Here is a 20705-nt window from a genome sequence, read left to right as displayed (position 1 = left end):
AGCATTCATTTTGTTAAATCTCTGTACTGTATCTTAAGCTAAAGCAATGAGGTTACAAACCTTAATATTCGGTTAAGCCAAAAATGCTAGTTGTGGTCAAATGATTCACTCATCATCATTAGAGTACATATGCAGGGAATTTGGTCATTGTGTTCCCAGCTGGCAGCTTTTACTAACATCTGGGTTATTAACATCAGAATCAGCAATCTAGAGAATTGTTCCTTCTAACACATCCAGCTAATCCTGGACCCAAATTAGTCTCTTCCAAACCCACCTGCAGTAAAATCTAGCAGTCAAGCAGATTACCCTTGCATAGAATTGTTTGAGTTAAATATAAGTGTATATTAGGATTAAATATTCCAAAAGAACCCAGGCCTGACTTTCTGGCTGTAGACAGCATTCTGTATCATGTTCTTGGAAAGTGAAAATCAAGACGCCAACATTCATTTATCAGTGAGAAATTTCAGTAAAGATTCAGAGATTCTGACTGCTACTTAACCAAAGCTATTTGAAAGAAGGGATGTTTTCCTCATATTTGAGACAAATAATCACAACTTGAGAAGTATCTAATCGTAAATATTTGGACTGTTTTGGAAGTGTTTGCTTATATGGAATATACTCATAGCAGGTTTAAATGGCAGTTCCGCTACTGTTTGAGCTTCTTAGTCCTGAAAATGGTTACTGCCTTGCTCTTAATCGGGTTTAAGGAAAGTTTTACAGTGTAGTGAAAGGAACCTAAAGCCTCTTCTGATTATATACAAGTTATTTTACAGTATTTGTAAACCATTAAGATAGTTTAATGCAAGAACATTTAACCAGTATGGGTTTTGTTTCCAAAGCCTTATAACATGGCTTACATTATTGCTATTTTCTCTGTGCATCCCCTACATAGAAACTTGTGTGCTTTCTCACTAAATACTGATTTTGATTTAAACACACATTTGACCAAACCCAAATATGTTACTCTGATGAATAAGTGAAGTTCCTTAAATTATTAAAAAAATTTTAAAGAAATATTACATTTCTAAAAGGCTATTTGGTAATACTTAACAGTGTTTAAACTACATACCATTTTATTGGTAATCCTTTTTAAAGAAATTTATCTTATGAAAATAATAAACAATTGCTCTTAACTTTTTTCTACAAGGTTGCTCATTGCAGCAGGAGAAATTGAAAACCACCTAAATGTTACACAAAATAAAATTAGTTAAATAATTGCAGTACATTGTTATCATGGGATTCTAGTCATTCATAGAAAATCACCTCAAGTAGATATTTGTTTATATAAAATATGATCAAGAAAAATTATTAAGCAAGAATGTAAAGTATTGAACACTAAACAGCGTAGTTGTGTGTGTTGTCATGATTGTGTTATCTGAAATATATACACATATTTTTTTCACTGACAAGAAGGATAGTCACCATCATGTTGGCAATAATTGTCCTTGAGTGCTGGAATCATGGATGTTCAATTCAATCTTTCAGCTTAATTTAACTTTTAGAATTTTCTCTAATAGAATTAATTGTCAGTACCAAAAAATAAATCATTTCATTTTTCTTAAAACTACTCCATTCTAATAGTCTTTAGTGTTTTTTTCCCCAGGCAGAATTAAATGCTCTTTTTAAAAAAATGCTCTTTCTTCCATTTTCCTAAATTACTTATCATATCACTATATATATATACATTTCCTTGACTAATTCCACCACCAGATTTTGAGCCTCTGAAGAGTCAGGGCTATAATAAAATCATCTCTCTGCATCCCCTGGTATTAGCAAAGTGCTTGACTCATAATGACACTAATGACAGTTTTTAGAATGAATACATGAACAAATCATCAAGCAAAGTTTGACTAAATGTATACAAAGAGAACTGAAATTGACCTGATTAAGTCTAACTATCAGAAACTACTTCAAGTTAAGCTAAATGCCACAGGTATCTAATGCATTTCTACCTTGTAAATTAAAATAGCTCATCCAGAACCATACACACTGTGAGCCCTCAATTAATATTGATTGAGATAATTCTATAAGAGGCATGAGGTAGGCCAGGAAATACGACAGAGAATCTTAATTCAGATCATGTTTCTAAATGACAACTAAAGCTTTACGTGAATCTGTTAGGTGGCAATTCTATTTAGAGAGAAGTGGGGTTAGGCTTTTCAGTTATGTATTTTTTACATACCAGCCTAAATTAAGAAAATCTTCAGGACATTATAATTTGAAATATATTTACATTTTGTTCTAGCTTCATCACACAAAACCATAGAACACTTGTACACATGTAAAATAATAATAATGATGGTAATAATAAGAGTAACAATAATAAATATGCTACATTAGATCTCCTGGTTGTAGTGATCTACACATATTGAAAGTTGAAGACAGAATGAAACATTTCTTTTTCCTTTGTTTATAAAGCCTAGTCCTGGCAAATATAATAATTATAGAAATATCTCTCCATCAGTTTGTTTGACTAGGACTATGCTAACTAATTTGCATACCCTTGTGATCATCTTAACAACTATTTGAGTGTTAATTATAATTCTGCCCATTTTATAGATAAGGAAACTGTGATACAAGAAGTATAATTCCGCCAGTATCATGCCAACTGGTATTTTATAGACCCAAGCCTGCCTGATGTTCGAATCTTTGCTTTTAAGTATAATACCAAAGTGAGAAAAATTATCATGACTGACTAGAAAAGAAATCTTCACTTGATGGAAAATATTCAATCTCACGTGTTACATGCTACCTAGCATTTTTTTACATATTTAAGAAATTAATTCTAAAATAATGTGTCAAAACGAATTACATCTAGACTTCTAGAAAATAATAATGATAAATTAAATGATATCTGAAAGGTGCTTTTGATTCTTTGTGAAAAAGCAATATATTAAATGTGAAAGATATTGTATTAAAAATACTTATTTCAAGGAGGGAATCATAGGTAAATGTTTGACTACTTTTTTCTGGATATCAAAGGTAATGCATACCCTAATTAAAATAAGAAATATATATTTACTTTAGAATTTTTAAAAATCCCCATACTATCAGACTCAGAGAATTTTGGTTCACTACATGTAGTCTCTGAAAGAGAAAGACAATAACTATCACTAGATATTTATAAAATGAGATAAAATGCATGTTGGGAAAGGATCCTAAGATCCTACAAAGCCAACATCAAAGGCACTATTACCATTTTACTGAAAAAGCAAAACAGTCTGCAACCAGGAAACTCTCACATCTTAAAAGAAAGATAAAAACAAAAACAACAACAAAAAACCTCAGGAACCAGAAATGGAACTGTATTCTTCAGGCTCTAATAATAGAACCTTAATGTTGTTCATACTCAGCATCAAAGAATAAACGTTTGAACAATCCCAACTGCTCTCTTCATGAAGTTGTAGGAAATAAAACAGCAGTCCTTGTCTAAAATCTTGAAAAGAGCCATAATTTGTTAGTAATACTTTTAAATACTCCTGTATATCATGATTTCTAGGTGAATCTCAAAGAGTTGATAATTATCTCACTTGTTTGATTGAGTACTAGTCCCCAGTCAGATGGAAAAAGGAATTACGATAGACAGTGGAGTCTCTTAGAATTTACTTTCAGAACAGCTGTAAACCAAGTCAAATTTGATTTCATGTACTGCAATCTACAACAGCACCTGTAATCTGGTGAACATTTCCGGAAACCTGAAAACAGCTCCTTTTTGCAAATGGAAAGATTTCAGATATTTTAAGGAAATTGTTTGTACCCTAAGGTATTTTTACATTTAAATTTTACATTCAAATACCCTAAGGTCTTATTAAAGTATTAAGTATGAGAAATGAGCTAAAGATCCCTAAATTAAATGAAATGTGAATTAAATATGGTATATCCATATACTGAAAAATTATGCAGCCTATAAAAATCTGCCTAAAATAATTTAATGATATGGGAAAATGCTTGTACAATTAATTCCAAATAAAATATTACATGATTTCTTAGGCTTTCCCAACTTCATTGTCAATGCTAGCAGTTAGCCTTACCACCAGGAGCAGTTATCTTCACCAGTTATCTATAAACAACTTAATATATTCCTTAGGAGTTATATCTCCTGGAGGATAACAGAGGTACAGAGATGTGAATTTCAGACATTCAGTCATTTAATTTACAAAATTCCTAAATCTTTCATACAATCTTTCATTCAAATGGGCACAGTTTAAATTCATGTTTCAGCTAAATTACAATTTTTCACCAGTCATGCCACTCAAGTTTGCTAAAAAACGCATGAAAGTGAAAATTTATATTTATGGATGCCTTAACTAACATGAAAACTATCCTTCAAAACCTCCTCCAAGTCTACAGGAAAATTTATTTTCTTCAATTTTTTTTTCTGTTTGCACAATTTCTGGTGAGAAAGAAATATGTATTAGTATAAATCAACACCATCCTGGAGGAGGCCAATTAATAGCAGATAAATTTGGCATATCAAAAGTCTTGCTCTCAGCTTCCTTAGCAAGACTGACAGCTGATTTGTTAGCATTTTGGAGTGGACGCTGCCTCACGTTCACAAAGTTCCTAAGAAACTAGCGTTTAAATCTGGTGTCAGTAAGTTTATTACAAAGGTGCCAAATGGATAGAACCTTTGCATTAGTCTGACTAGCGGATTCTTGGCCTCTGAAGACAAGTAGGAATCCTATCTATTAAGAAGTGGCTTGGAGCTTGAAACAAACATCAAAACAAAAAAGAGTAGTTCTCTGATTCATATGTATATGAATCAAAGAGCCTGGGGCCTCCAGCTCACCCAGAGGTCTGCAGCTTACAGGAAGTTTCCAAGAGTTCAAGGCCTTGAGGAAACATCTTCCAGTACTATTGCTTAGAAAGAGTGACATAACAAAATGGCTTTTCTGGCTTCATTCTCCTCTCCTTATTTTTCCTAACTAATCAATCATCTCTTAACAAACATTCACACACACATTTTTTGAAATTTTTCTTTAGATATGTTAATATCATCAGTCCACTGTATATATTTCTATTTACAGACATTAAGAGTTGTGCTTTGTTTTGTTTTGTTTTAACTCAATTCTCAGAAGACAAATTCTTGTTCTGCTTATAAGTTATTCTACTATTCTGTGTTTTGTGAATTTTTATCAGGGAGAATATATTACACTTACTGTCAGAAAAAAGATCTTTTAGAAAAAAAAAATATTTGCAAAGAATATCTGACCTAAATAAAAAGTTACAATAACATTCAGTTTCTGAAGTTGATTAAGCTATTTTCTGTACGTTCCCACCAATTCAACATTTGGGTTTATTCTGTTGGTGTGTGAAATGTTATGCTTCCTGTGATACAGCCCAAAATCTGAATTTCATTTTTGTCTCTATGTTCTGCTTTTTCACTCATTCTCATTGGTAAGATTATATATTCTTCCAGTCTCCACATTTTTATTAATTATTTCAAATTAATCTACCATAGGACTCAAATATGCTTACTATTTCTAGTTCTTCTTTTAGACCTGAATTGCATGTCAATACAATAGGATTTTTAGCTGAGGACTGAACCACCATTAGGCACTGCTGTAATTGTTTTATGTTCAAAACAACTTAACTGTAGAAGCCATTTGAGCCCCATTCATCCTGAAGCCTGATTCTCAATTCTGGCGTGCAATGGTGCCCCTTTTGCCTACTGCCAGGGTCTGTTGTCAGCTAGTATTTTAGATAGAGATTACAGCTCAATAAAGGGAGAGCTGTGTAACAATTATATTACAATTGGACCACAGAGATATATAATTATGCTTTTCAACTGAGAATCTCAAAGTAACCTGCTCACTGTGGTTAATGGAGCCTCAGAGTTCCCCAGGAAGACCTGAACTCGGACTGTGTGCCTTGGAAAGCTATCAATGGTCAGAATCTCGATTCACTTTATCTCTTTCACCTATGTCTAACATTATATCAAGTGTTGATAAGTCAGCCCTGCAGGAGTGTTTAAGAAAATAAATCAGGAAACCCATTCGGTGTGCAGTTAGTGAGATCTGAACATAAGTACTTGGGAGTAACTACAAAATTATTAAGAGGGGCGCCTGGATGGCTCAGTCGTTAAGCGTCTGCATTTGGCTCAGGGCGTGATCCCAGGACTGGGATCACATAGGGCTCCACATAGGGCTCCTCTTCTGGGAGCCTGCTTCTTCCTTTCCCACTCCCCCTGACTGTGTTCCCTCTCTCACTGGCTGTCTCTCTCTCTCTGTCAAATAAATAAATAAAATCTTAAAAAAAAAAAAAAAAAAAGAACTGTTAAAAGACTATGTTAGACCGAATGTGATACTTCTCCCTTCAGCAAGAAACTATCTTTCTACTGGGTCCACTGCCACTTTGAGAAGATGAGTTATGATATCAACTACCAACAAAAGGCCATTTGATTTTTCCTCTCTAACTCAATTATTAAATGATCCGTTACAAGATTGCCTTTTATTCTCTTGCAGCAGGTGTTTCAGACTCAGATAATGAGCCTTATGGTGCAGGCATTGCATCTTTAATTCCAGTGAAAAGCTGGACTTCCACCCAGTTGGGCAGAAGGGTAACTATGGCATTGACTAGTGACTCAGATGGAAGGAGGGACATTGGTGAGTCATCCATGATTTAATGCGGAGCTTCTTATAACCAGTAGACTATTTTAGCAATTTCAAGAATGTAGTCCATAGCAGTGTTCTCCTGCTGCTGTTGAAACAGCAATTCAAGTAATAAAAGAAAGATTTTGACTATTTGTGTACAACACCAACATATCTGAGTGGAGCAGGAACTATTCAGCCATTCTTGACTTTTGGTCTTCTATGGAAAAAGCATCCAGACTATAAAATGTGTTGCATTCTTCATCTGAGTACTGAGGCATTGTAGGGCAATTCTTTTCTAAACAAGAGGACATTTGTAATCTTATTGGGCTGGAATGTTGAAATTTTATAAGAAAAATTTCCTCAAAATATATAAATATTAGATTTTTAAAATTAAAAAAGTAAAGTGATTCTGGTGATTTAAAAATTCCTACAATGTAATGGCAGAAAACTCATCAGGGCTATCTCAATATATCCTTTGGATAATATAAGATACTAGTATGAAGAAGAAGAAAAAGGAGAAGGAGGTGAAAGAGAGGAAGAAGGAAAAGTAGGAGAAGGAGGAAGAGGAAGAAGAGGGGAAGAAGGAGGAGGGAGGGAGGAAGAGGAGGAGGAGGAGGAGTAAGAGGAAAAGGAGGAGGACAGGGAGGAAAGGAGAAAGAATCGAAGAAAATTTCCTTAAGTGACAGAATACAAAATAACCAAATAGGCTCTGAGACAAACTTGGAAAGAAAATTTATCCATAAAGAGTTTATAGCCAAAATGATGACATCTAAGGGGGGAAACAAGAAGGCAAGACATAGGATGGAAGAGTAAGGGTGAAGAACTATATTTTTCATATTTCTTCAGAGAAAATTATCACTTGCCTTCATCCTTAAATCCCCCAAATATTTTCAGGGCTTTTTTATGGAGTTCTGACTTGTCTTTTTTTCCCCCCAGAGCAGAAAACACAAGCTTAACAAGGAAACTAACAAATAACTCCTCTGTTCCAAGAAATTTGGAAATTCTAAAAGACAGATTTACATCTCTAGAAAAAAGTAGATTGACATATATGAAATTATGAAGAAAATGTAACACTTATAAAGCTTCTGGAGTGTAAAACATCAGAAGTTTAAAAACGTAGACAGTAGACCACTCTAATAACAGAAACTTGACTGAATTTAAATGGGGGATATCTCTATGGTGAAAATTCTGAAGTAAATTTCTAGTTTCTCTTATTACAAACATTTTTTTTCTGCCTTAGAAAAATCTAAGAATCAAACTGTATAAATATATACTTCTGAATTTCTAATTTTGCTCTATTTATTGCCTTATTGTCCTCCATAATACTTCAAATAAAATTATCTTAGTTGTAATCATAACACATTGTATTTTGCCGGCATTTTAGTATGGATGCACTATGACTGATAGTACTGATGTTGTTTTAAATAATTGTTTTGTCATCAGAAAATTAAATATTTATTGAGGGCTAGATTTCAGATAAAAACCAATATTACTCAAGATATACTTATTTTAATATAGATGGTATGGTCAGTTTACTTCTTTCTATTTAATAAATGCATATTTTAAACTTGGATCCCTCCAGAAAAATTCAAAAATATCTTTATGATGGAAATTTCAAATAATCTTTATCTTGCACCTAGGCCACAAGAATAATGGTTACACGGTAACAAATTTTAGGCAAAATATTAGAGACATTGAAATAGTTCTATTACATTAATAAAAGTAATTTTTACCAGCTAATATTTTGATACATCTGCCACTATATGCCTAGGAAATAAAATATTAAATAGCATACCATATTATAGGACATTAAAAAATTAGCAAAAATTCTATGATATCCACAACTTCTGTTTTATCCTAAATATTTGTTTGAAAGAAAAAAAATATTTTTCTTCTTTGTTCTCCAAGCTTGCCATATCGATTTATAATGTTTTCTAAATGAATGAATTATTCCAAACTATTTTATGCATTTTTCTTAATTGTAGAGCTATTTCAAAACCACTGAACAATTGCTTTTTGGCTTCGGTGTATCTGAATATATTGATGGGAATAACTTTAATTAATCATCCTTTTAAACAGAACACTCACTAGTCAAATACTACTCATATAAAGATGTTTAACCACACTAGTCAAATTCTCTCTATCCTGTTCTTGATTAATCCTAAATAGCTACAAGGGGGAGGGGGGGGAATTAATATTTACTAAGCATAAGATCTCTGGTAGGCGTTAATCCACACAATTGACCTGAAACATGAATGTTACTATCCTTACTTTATTGGTGAGAAAACAGCTCAAAGAGTTGTATCCCTGGATTAAGGTTAGACTTTAAGTTTGGACAGTTAGAAAGTTGCTTTGAGAATTTGACTTTAAAACCCATGCTCCTTCCCTTTAAATATCCTGCATCTAACATTTTTCTAATCTAGAAGACTTGAATTTATTAACACACATTGTATAATCTTGTAGCACACTATATTTTTTAAATTCTAATAAAATAATGATGAGGAAGGGGAAGAAGAGGATGGTAACAGCTAGTTTTCTGTAAGTTCTTACTCAACTGTGGGACCCAGAATGTCTGGGTCTATTTTTGATGGTGCTACTCAGTAGGCAGGGGACCATGGGAAAATTTGTAATTTTTTTCTGTACTTCAATTTCTTCATCTGTAACATGGGGGTAATATAATCACGCATCTCTCAAATTTTTGTGAGACATAAATGAGTTTATGTGAAAAACAAGTTGGCCTTCACAGTAATGCCAATCATAAGAGCAAACTCTCAATAAAAGTTAGTCATTGCCACCAGTTTTTGTGTTAAATGTATAACACATATGATCCGAGCACACATTCAGGCCCAGGCCTGTCTTTTGGAAAGATATACCAGTGTGGCCTTCTCCGGGTTGCACGAATAGCCCAGTGATATCTAAAGGACCCTACACTTTCCTCCTCTCTTCTGAATATCATTAAAACCCATTTTGAAATTTTGATCTTGAAAGATACCCCAAGAGGCTTCTCAAAGATGCCTCCAGTACAATTCCTTTGCACGTCAGGTTAACTTGGGCTGCTTCCTCCAAGTGTGTTGCCCTGGTACCCACACCCATCAAGGACATTCTCTTAAAACTTCCTCTGCCTCATCTCTTCATCCCCTCTTTACTCCCAATTACTCCCATTCACCAAGCACTAGTGTAGTGGTGACGGTGGGAGAGAAAAAATGTGGGTGGATGTCAGAGGTGTATGGGAAGTGAAACACATTGCACTCGATGAGGGTCGCAGCCAGTCCAGCTGTATGGAATAGAATTGCCACCTCCTTTTGCCTCCTTTCATGTATCCGTGTAAATATAACTTTTAGAGAGCTCTTTTCTGGGCACAGGACTGGTCATATGCCCTCTAAAAATAGTCCTATCACACTAATTCTCCCTTGTAGCATTTTCCAAACTAGTAAGTTTGGAAATTAGTATTACTACAGTAACACTAGTAAGACCACTGTATGTCTTTCCAGTGGATTTGAGATTTCATAAGGAAGGCAGATGAATCCTGCCTTGTGGGCCGCCAATACCTAGCATGGAGCCTGGCATACGCTAGGTACGAAACAAAAGTTGGTTGAATGAAAAGTAACTGATCCTTAGAATATTTCCTCCACTCTCAAATTAATTTAATAAATGTTAACTTGTGGTTTTCTGGAATTATTATGAAGTATTACCATTCTTTCTTCAAAAATGTTCTTCCTGTCTGTGTTCTTTGCCAGTTCTCCACATTCTTTTATTGCTTGCTTTGTTTGTTCTTTTTTATTCTTTCTTGGAGATTGTGTATCATTACCAAATTTACATCAAAACTGGTTGGGTTTTTTAAAATTTTATTTATTTTAGAGAGAGAGAGAGAGTGTGAGAGAGAGAGAGAGAGAGCACAAGCAGGGCAGGGGGGAGGGCAAGGGCAGAGGCAGAGGGAGAAGGAGAAGCAGACTCCCCATTGAGCAGGGAGCCCCATGCAGGGCTCCTGGGACCCTGGGATCATGACCTGAGCCAAAGGCAGACACTTAACCAAATGAGCCACCTCAGTGCCCCTAAAACTGACTGTTTTGAACATCAGTTACGTAGGACTTCAATCCTCTAGTATGGTACAGCCACCACAGAAGTGACCATTCGGTAAGGGCAGCCCAGCCTGCCATGGGGCGACCTGACAGCATCAAGATAGCAACGTGTCCCTTTCAATTCTAGCCTTCTCTGGTGAGAAGTAGACATGGGACTCTGAGGAAACCTGTTTGCTAAAATGCCGCATGGTCAATGGGAGCTACTGGTTTCTGCGATAAAGTGTTAAATGCATTTTCCTTTCTCTCCCAGGGTTATGGTCCAGAGACATGTTTCACAAAGCTTCTCAGAAGGTTCCACAGTAGGGAGAAGCCAGTTGCCTACAGTGATGGCCAGCTCTGTAGTTCATTGATTTGCCCCCCTTCTTTCCCTGCTTTGCTCCACCAGTAATAAGATCACATATATGTCTTTTCCTCAGGTTCTGGCTCTCTAGGGAACCCAAGCTACAGTGGTGGCCTTGTCAGTAAAATCTTCTATAATGGCACGTTGAAGACAATCAGAATTCCAATGGTCCATACAAATTCCTTAACAATAATAGCATTCCTGTTTTTATAAGTTCCATTAATAAAGCCTTGCTATTCTTTAAATTTTCTCTTTCATTGCAATGAAATCCATAATCTTATTTTGTCATGTATAAGATTCATCTGCCTTAGAAAAATCAGTTACACTGGCTTTTGACAGTTCACTTATGAAGTATAAAACTATAATGTAGATTTGATTTTTTTTTTGTTGTCTTTAGATGCAATCAATACAAGCATATTAAGAAAAGATCAGTCTGAATATAAGTTGAAATGGATGAGGACTGTACACTGGTCTGGTTTTCACATTCTAAATTATTTTTCTTTCAAGGTCTTATTAATAAATGTAGAGAACAAGGGATTTAGAGAAGGAAAGAGGAAGAAAGAACAATAGTTATAAGGTAGTGTTGAGATCAAGAATAGGCATGAATTGTTAAAATGGCTTACTCATATAAATCATGTACAACAGTGCTCATGTAACATATATGTACAATTTACAGCACGATAAAAAGCAACACTCAGCTTAAGAAATAGAACAAACACCACAAATTCTTGAGGTTTTTGTGCAGACATTACATTCAAGCAGGAAGACAAATATCAAGGAATCTCCTGGTAGCCTATCAAGAGTAAACATGTGACTTCAAGGGGAAGCAATTCTGCTCCACAACTTTTCTTCTGTTTGGAGGGAGAGGAAGTGGGACACATAACAGTGGCTAACATGTCAACTTTAAATAGTTTGGGGTTTCTTATGAGTTTTAAAAGAGATTATGTTTGCAAAAGTGACCAAGTTAACATTTTTCCCCTTTCCCTATTTCCTTGAACACATAAATAAGCTAAAAATGCAAATGCTATTTTAAAACAGTCCCAAATTAAAAGAGATCGTGAAAGGTCCTTTTTGACTATATCTCTTTGAAATAGTAGCAAATTTGGTGGCATTCTTATTATCCCAGATACAAAAATCAAGCATTTTCAGAATCTTAGAAAATGTAAAGCATTTGATTATCCTCTCCCATTGTTAAAAATTGTCTCTGAAATTGAAGTAAAAAGGGAAGTCCAAAAATAATACACAATTTAAAATTGCACAATTACAATTGTGTATTGATAATTCAGAAAATCTACCTCTATCTTAAAAAGTAAACCATCAAAAGAGAAATTCCGTCTTGATTTTATGAATGTATCTGGTATCTAAAGGAAAAAAGAAAACCAGTGAAATTTTATTTGCGATCTCATTTGTTGTAATACGGCTTTTGTATCTCTAGATTTTGATTCAGTTGCAACTCGTGCCACTTCACGGGCAATTTGCCGGGATAATGTCTGCCGCCACTTCCTCTCACATTAGCTGAGGGGGTGACTTGGATTCGGACACTCAGAACTTATCTCTCAGTAGGGTGCAAGTTCCTTATGTCACTCTCCCCGCCTCCCTGCTACCACGTTACTTGTGGTTAGTTTCATGCTGAGCACATTTTCTTTCACGTTAATACTCAGTTATTTTTCAAGTGGCTTTGCAGAACAGATGTTCTTATGTGAGTTCCCATCGTTCTTCTTCCGCCTGACATATTTTTCACAAAAGACTCTCTTACTATTCCTTGTTTAGTCCAGAAAAGGGGCGGGAGTGGGGTGGGGTGGGGTGGGGTTGGGGGGAGACTCATTCTAAGTGTCATAAAAAAAAATTGTTTCTTAGATATCTTCCTATATAATTTTTCTCCTCCTATTCCTCCTATATATACCTTTGTTAAAAAGAAATTTGCTTCCTAGTTTTTTTTAATCTATTCCTATCCATATTTTCTCTTGAAAATTAGTACACTTTCATTTTAATATTTTATGCCTAGAGAGATTTTATATAACTTATCAACACACACACACACACACACACACACACACACACACACACACACACACACACAGAGCTTTTATTCTGATTTGCATCCAGACTCAAGCCAATGGTCATGTGTTAAACTTAAAGAAAGTTAAATTAGAAAGTTAAGAACCAACCTCCTTCAGTTGGTCCTCATTTGAAAGTTAAAATGTCATACGCCCCTACCCTTACTTTCTATTACTTATCAGAGATGATTTGTGTTCTGTCTATAAGTTTAATCAATTAAAAATGCTCTTAAATTTTTCTGTTTCTGAAATTCATTCACTGGGGGAGTAACACTACAACCTTTGAAAAAAAATAAAAAGTGTTTCTTTTCTTCAAGGGTAAAAATGAAGCTTTTGGATCCAAAGATCCAGAAACAAATGGATTCCTTCTCTCCCTGTTGCTACTCTCCTCTGCAAAATTGTGCAGTGAAAGATGAAATATATACACATTGGCTCTCCAGAATATTATAGTTGGAGTTGGTCTTGATTTTTCAGGACTAAAAACATTTAAAGCCAAGCTCTTAAAAAAAAAAAAATGCTGAGGATCCATTTATTTCAAACACTTGGTCATTAGTTCACCCTATAGGTACAAATCCTTATTTTGCTAGAATTCTTTGAATCTGACTTGTTCCATAGGCCCATGAGATAAACTCTCAACAAAGAATTTTAAAGCTGCAACCTGGGTGGGGGAGAAGCTTGATCGTTAAATCAAAGACCACTAATTGATCAATATGGTCCAATACGCATCAATTTTTCTCCCTCTTTCTCTACTAGCTCAGAGGATTGGTAAAAGGAGAATAAAAGGCTTCTGAATGGTTTCACATTTGTAGATTGTAAAGTTAATTATTTCTTCTCCAAAACTTTTCAAGAGAAAAAGAAGCGGAAATCTGTCCTAACTGTATTATAATTCAAAATCCCTCTTACAAAGGTATTTAAACATTGTTCATTAATAATAGTAATCTGAAATCCTAGAGTTTCCTGTCACTTAAAAAATGCCAATTTATAAAAAAAGAAATTCCCAGTCTCCTATAGTCCACCATTAAAGCCAAAGTCATTTCACATCTAAAACATGCCATCAGCCACCTCTTCCTGAGAAGGAGGACGGCAAGCTGTTAATGCATAGCTGTCACTCACACACATGGCTGTTAGGCAATCCAGGAGAAGAAGGGAGCCATTAGTCTGTAATTCTTAAAATTTACATCCCCTATAATTTTCAGTGAAGGCTTTGCTTTCTTGGCATCTAAAATAGACTGAACCACAACTACCACCACCAGTTCATGGCATTTTCTTAGAGGGAAGGCAGACAGCCCAGGAAGCTATTTCAAGAGTAAAAAAAAAAAAAAGGAAGAAGAAAAGAAAAGAAAGGGAGAGAGAAGCGATTTTGTTTTCCATCTCAACTTTCCTGTAAGGTCAAATAACAGAAATTTGTTTATCCCATCTGCCTTCCTTAATGATCACGAGCAGTGACAGATCCCAGAGAGAATGAACAACACTTTCTGCTTTCTGGAGCTCAGTGTTATTCTCTGTCAGGAAAAATTTACAAGTTGGCCTTCGTGTTTGTAAAGTTCAGTTCCCAGAATAGTGGGTTATAAATGGTCATTACCATAAAATACCCCACATTTAGATGCTGTTCTAAGAAAAAGACCTGGTATTTTGGGATTGATTTTTTTTTTTCCTATCTTATTTCTGGAAATATACAAATGTGATGTGGTTGCTCCCTACTCTATTCCTTATTTCAAGGAGTTCACGACCATGAGTGTTATTTTACTTTAAGAAACGGAAGAAAACAAAGCATCAGTTGAATTATCATACAGCAGTTATGAGACCAAACAGTTCTTCAGGAACTAATCTCCCCTCACCGGGTTGCTTAAAACATAGCACAAAGGGCCTGGAGAAATTAACTGCGAGTCAGGTAACCTAGGTCCTAAATTCTAATTTTGACCAGGATACCTATGACCTATGATAGGTTGCAGAGATTCCCTGTGCCTAAATATCTTCATTTCTTAAATAGGGGTGCTAAACCCAATAATCTCTAAGTAGAAATGTTAATAAGCTTTGGCACATCAGAAACCAGCAAGAAAGACACTAGAGATAGCAGCACTTCAGTTTTCACTTTGGACTTCTTCAAAGTCCTCTGTTCGATCCTGAATAATTCAGAAACACTGGACAAGCTACTTAGGTTCACAAAGCCTTGGAGTCCTCATCCTTCAAACAAAGAGGATAACCTTATCCTCTTGTCCATGTTGGCATTGGAATCCATGCAGAAGGGTACAGCTGGAGGCCAAGCACCTATGAGTGCTGGCTCTTATTATATCAGAAAGCCAACAACCGTTCTAAAACCATTTGTTTTGTGTTCTTTACTCTAGCAATTGTTTTCTAGGAGAAAAGATCTTCCCTTTTTCTGGCGTAATAGCTTACAGTATGACTGGTACTTACATGACAAATGCACAGAAAACTCAGAAATATTCATCATTGATGAAACAAGAGCCACATACATTAATCATAATAATAAAAGGAAATGAGAAGTGTGGTCAGTTCTCTGAGGCAACATATATTCCTTAAAATGTGCTATGCAAAACTGTGAATTAAGAAAACCACAGCACTTACGGGAAAGCGAGGCAAGGAGGACAACACTCAAAAAACTTCATCAGTGACTCCATCAGGAGACAAGTAGTGATCTAATAAAAACCCTACCACAGTTAAGTGATTAAGAAATACATTAGTACTGCAATAAATATGACACTTTACCTTGAAAATGACGTAAGGTTACAGTTGGAAGGGCGGTAGCCTGTTGGTGTGGCGTCACAGAAGGGAGGTGCTCTGAAATCAGAAGGAGAGTTGTAACATTAGATATGGATGGGTGTGGCTCATAGCGTGGGATGAACTGAGGGAGCCAGGGGTGGCTGAGGTGTGTATGTGTGTACGTTTTGTGTATTCCTACCGGACTCTCTTCAGCTGAGTACGCCTTTCTGCTTTCACTTAGTGTTTCTTATAGACAAAATCAGGCATAAACGAGCACAAAATTTGCATTATGTTCAAACTGTTCTCTAATATATCAATCACTTTCAAACAAATCTGCATTTTCAAAACAAGTGTTATAGCAGAAATAACTATATATAGATTCCAGGCAGTATCTATCCTCAAATTTCTTCCTTATACAGATTATGCGTATACTCGTGTATGCTTGTGGGTATATACCATTGAAGATGAGAAAAGGAGTAGAATGAATTCTGATTTTCTTTTGTATATCCATAGTAAAATTATTTGTGACTGGGTATTTTTGCATAGTTTTGCATTTTTCCACTACACAAAAAAACAATATATATTTTTTGAAAATTCAGAACCAGTAAAAAATAGGTCTTATAAGCACTCTTCTGCTTTGAACCTTTTTTCAGTTCCATAGTGTCTCAATTTCCAGCTTCAGTGAAAACAAGAGAGAAAGTGGTGAGAAAGGAGAGATACAGAAGAGAAGAGAATAGGGTAATGGAAATTCAGTTTAAAATGCAGACAAATCTGCCGTTTCTGCTTGATAGCCTGTAACATTTCCATGTAGTGCACTTTGCATGGCAGAATAGCTACTAGTAATAGAATTCTCTCACAGTGGAGGTTAATTACTTTTCAGCTACAGCAAAATAAATTTCCTGTCAAGCTCATGGACAGGAATATGCCAGTGTCCCCGTTTTTACCTGCAGTTTTAATTCAGCGTTAATATCTGACACTGCTTGCATTTGTGGGCTGTTCCTTGGAACAGTGGGAGCCCCAAAGGAATACTGAGGGATTGTCAATTACGTAGTGTCAAAACGTGTGTTTAAAAAAAGTGGTTTGCTTCTCCCAGAGTTCACCATAAAGAAGATTAACTGAGCTGCCTCTCACTTCAGAGAACAGAGTTGACCCTCTTGGTGATGTAAAAAAGTGCAACTTAACACAAGACAAAGAACAAGGGAAGTTCATTGTCCCCAGTCCACAGTGGAGTAAACCCTGGCTTTCAGTAACATCTCAACCTGAAGCAGGGAGGATTTCGGAGTCATTCATTTCAGTCTCTTCTCCATTTTAATAAGGCCAGCCCACCGCACAATGTGCTGAACGTTACAGGGTAATGTATCAACGGCTTCCTTGAATTATCCTGCTTGGGCACTGATTTTTTTTTCCCCAAATGTAATCTCCTGTCTATGACTATACTCATGTTCTATCATTGGGACAGACACTGTCACAGTCACTTAATTAATTAACACCAACTTTAGCAATCCTGAAGGACAGATGGAATAGAGAAATGAGCGTAAATTACCTCCCACTGCATAGTCAGCTGCACAGGGGAGTGGGGGCACAGAATAAAGAAGCAGCGTGTGACTTCATCAAAAAGAACAGACCTCATAGCTACAGTATTTGTGATTATCAATTAGAAAAGAATTGATATGGGAAGATATTCTCACATGCACTTCTTTCTCTTCATTTTCAAAATCCCCACCCTGCATTCTCTTCCGCTCAAAACCTTTAATTCCATATATAGTTCACCCACAAAACTCTTCCTGATTCAGCTAATCCTATGTGATCTTACTGTCCTTTGAAATGCTATTGAATTCTGTTTTATTCTTGCCTGTGACACTTATTATACTGTCTCATATAATAACTTCCCTGCAATTTTTTAACCACTCTCTTTTCCAATTAGATTGCAAGTACCTTATGATTTAATCTTTTATTTTGCTTTTAATTTACTGCATCCCCTAGCAGGATTCCTTGCATCTAATGAATCCTCAATAGGTATTTGTTGAATTTACTTTTCTTGAAGTTTAATCCTCTTCTGAAACAGAGGAAATTGGAGGAGGCGATCCCTAGTGCATTGAAAACTCTTAACGTTTTTATCTTTGACACTTTGCAGTGAATCCATTTGCAATTCAAAATTCCTGTAGAAAATGATATTTAAGTGTGGATTTCTAGTGCAAAATTATTATAAGATGATAAGTCAAAAATTCCCTTATGTTTTGTTGGAAGTTGAGAAATCAATAACCAATACTTATCTTTTCTTTTCCTGAGGTTGAACCAAACAGCAAGTAAGATACCTGAGACAGCAAACTGATTTTGCTAAGCCCCAATGTGATAGGAGAAGGTGACTGAGGTGCCACCCGTACCTCAAGTTCTCTAATACTCCACCCCTAGACAACTCCATGTATTCTTTACAAGGATGAAAGTCACCAGCATGTGAATTATGTTAATGGAAGAGTAGACTAGCTGCTGTAGGCAAGTGATTCCTTAGGCTGAGCCAGGAACATTCAAGTTCTCTAAACTCACCGACCAGAACAGTTTCTCCCCTCTGCTGAGGCACAGAAAAGAGATTGGAGAGGGGAAAAAGGAAGCTTTGGAAAGAAGTTGTAGCACAGTCCAAAGACTTTTCTTTAATAAGAAGTCAGGGAAAATGTAAGAGAAGGAGTGAGGAGGTGGCGTTAGCTTTCCTGCCTAACATGGAATCCTGTTCATTCCTATTAACTGTCTGATGGTGGTAGTCAATATATCTGCCATTAATGTCATCTATAAACAGGAAACAAACCAGTTCTTAGAGAACAATAATTAATAATAAGTGGGAAATATGTGAAAGTGGGGGAGAGCCCTACAGACAGGTGGGAAAGGACAAGACTCTATAATGGCAAGGACTGAACAATGCCTATTTGAAGAGATAAAAGGTTCCAGCAAGCCGTGGAAAAAATGGAACACACTCCCAAATGTTTTCTTAGCTTGGGAATTTTGTGAAAATTGTCCAATCATTTACTTAACAGTCCAGAGAAATTGCTCATTTGAAGCAGGGAAAAGAAGGAATAAACAATTTTTGAATAAGTTTCAAGAACCCTTGGGGTACAATGGTTTATTATAAAATAAATCAGGGTCATAAACTTTTTTGCAAAGTGCCAGACGGTAATTGTTTCAGGCTTTGTGAGTCATATGGCTTCTTCCCAAACACTAACTTTGCTGTTAGTAGTATTGTGAAGGGATCCATGGACATGTGTAAATGAGGGAGCATGACTGTGTTCCAATAAAACTTTATTTATGGACACTGATATTTGAACTTCCTATACAGTTGACCCTTGAACAACATGGAAGTTAGGTGTGCCAACCCTTCACAAAGCTGAAAATCCACATGTAATTTTTGATTCCTCAGAACTGAACTACTGATAGCTTACTGTTGACTGGAACTCTTACCAGTAAAATGAATAGGCCATTAACACACATTTTGTAGTATTATGTACTGTATTCTTACAATACAGTGAAATGAAAATGTTATTAAGAAAATCACAAGGAAGAGAAAATACATTTATAGTACTGTACTGTGTATATATATATATATATATATATATATATATATATATATATATATAAATCTCTCTATAAGTGGACCTGGATAGTTTAAACTTTCCACATTTTTCAAAGGCCAACTTTACTTTTTATGTGTCCCAAAATATTATTTTTATTTTTATTTTTTAAACATTCTCCATTCCCAGATCATACATGGGTTCGATTTGGGTCTGTAGACCATAGTTTGCAGAATTCCTTAAAAAAACATTATAGTTCACTGAGATTCTAGCTCATTCTTATTAGCTCCCTGCCCTGACTAAACCTAGAGAAAAGTACTGATAGTTAGCATTTGTCTACTCTATAATCCTCTATAGTTTAATTTCTAAGCTTAAGTTCCTCCTCAACCACCATCAGAGAAGATTTGCAAAAGCTAATATCTGTAAGGTTTTTAAAAAATCTACAAAAGGAAAGAAGATGTTGATTATGCATTGTGATTATTGGCAAACCAACATTTCATTGTACCTTCAGACAGACCTTAATGCTAATGGATTTACAACAGAAGCAGAAAAGGTCAGAGGAAGAAGCCTGCTCAATTGCAGGACTTTAAGGATCAGTCTAATTTAGGGGCACAGGACAGGGACTTAGAAGCTCTACCGGGGTACCCAATTACACAGGAAAATGTTAAGCAAAGGCAAATTGGTGACATTTACCTCCCTGCTTATTTCGTGAAAGGGCAAAAAAGTACACTTTTACTAGACAGCTTCACCATTTTCTGTGGGAAATAGAACTGGAAGTTTCTGTGGGTGGAGCACTAGCTCAAGCTAAATTTATCCGACAGCTCCCCATAGTTACCACCTGAACGGTATTGGCAGGACAGGCACCCACAGTTCATTCAACAGAAGTGCAACGTCCACGTTTCTGGCTCTCTTTCCAAGTGGCCAAGCTGCATCAATGTGCCCTAATTCTTGATTCTTTTCACTCCTTTTCCCTGTTACCCAGTTTTTGTTCTTTGAATTATTTTCGCTATCTGGTAAACATAGAACATTTAAAAAAAATAGTTTATTTATTTGACAGAGAGAGCACGCCCACACACAAGGCAGGGGGAGATGCAGGCAGAGGCAGAAGCAGACTCCCTGCTGAGCAAGGAGCCCGATGTGGGACTTGATTCCCTGGGATCATGACTTAAGCCAAAGGTAGCTGCTTAACCGACTGAGCCGCCCAGGTGTCCCAACATAGAACGTTTTTAAATAAGGAGTCAGCTTTTAGCTTCCTCTCTTCCTTCCACTATCCTTCCCTTGGAAGAAAAGCTGCTGTTTGGTTGTGGTTTTTTTTGTTTGTTTGTTTTTTTGTTTTTTTCCTGTAACTTATTGCAGTT

The 20705-nt window shown here is 35.8% G+C and overlaps 1 long non-coding RNA gene across 18 annotated transcripts in view; it reads right to left on the bottom strand.

The window, feature by feature from the left end:
* The window catches only part of LOC123789238 (uncharacterized), a 685069-nt gene that overhangs the window by 262649 nt on the left and 401715 nt on the right, over positions 1 to 20705 (bottom strand). For all 18 annotated transcript variants that reach the window (XR_015723984.1, XR_015723985.1, XR_015723983.1 and 15 more), the window contains one exon: positions 15797 to 15868. This is a non-coding gene — a long non-coding RNA (uncharacterized LOC123789238). The remainder of the gene's footprint in view (positions 1 to 15796; positions 15869 to 20705) is intronic.

The sequence above is a fragment of the Ursus americanus genome, chromosome 3 (genome assembly GCF_024610735.1).
Source record: "Ursus americanus isolate L20-20 chromosome 3, mUrsAme1.1.p, whole genome shotgun sequence".
Lineage (NCBI taxonomy): Eukaryota > Metazoa > Chordata > Mammalia > Carnivora > Ursidae > Ursus > Ursus americanus.
Note: the sequence above shows the minus strand (reverse complement) of the source record. Positions and strands in the feature narration are given on the sequence as shown.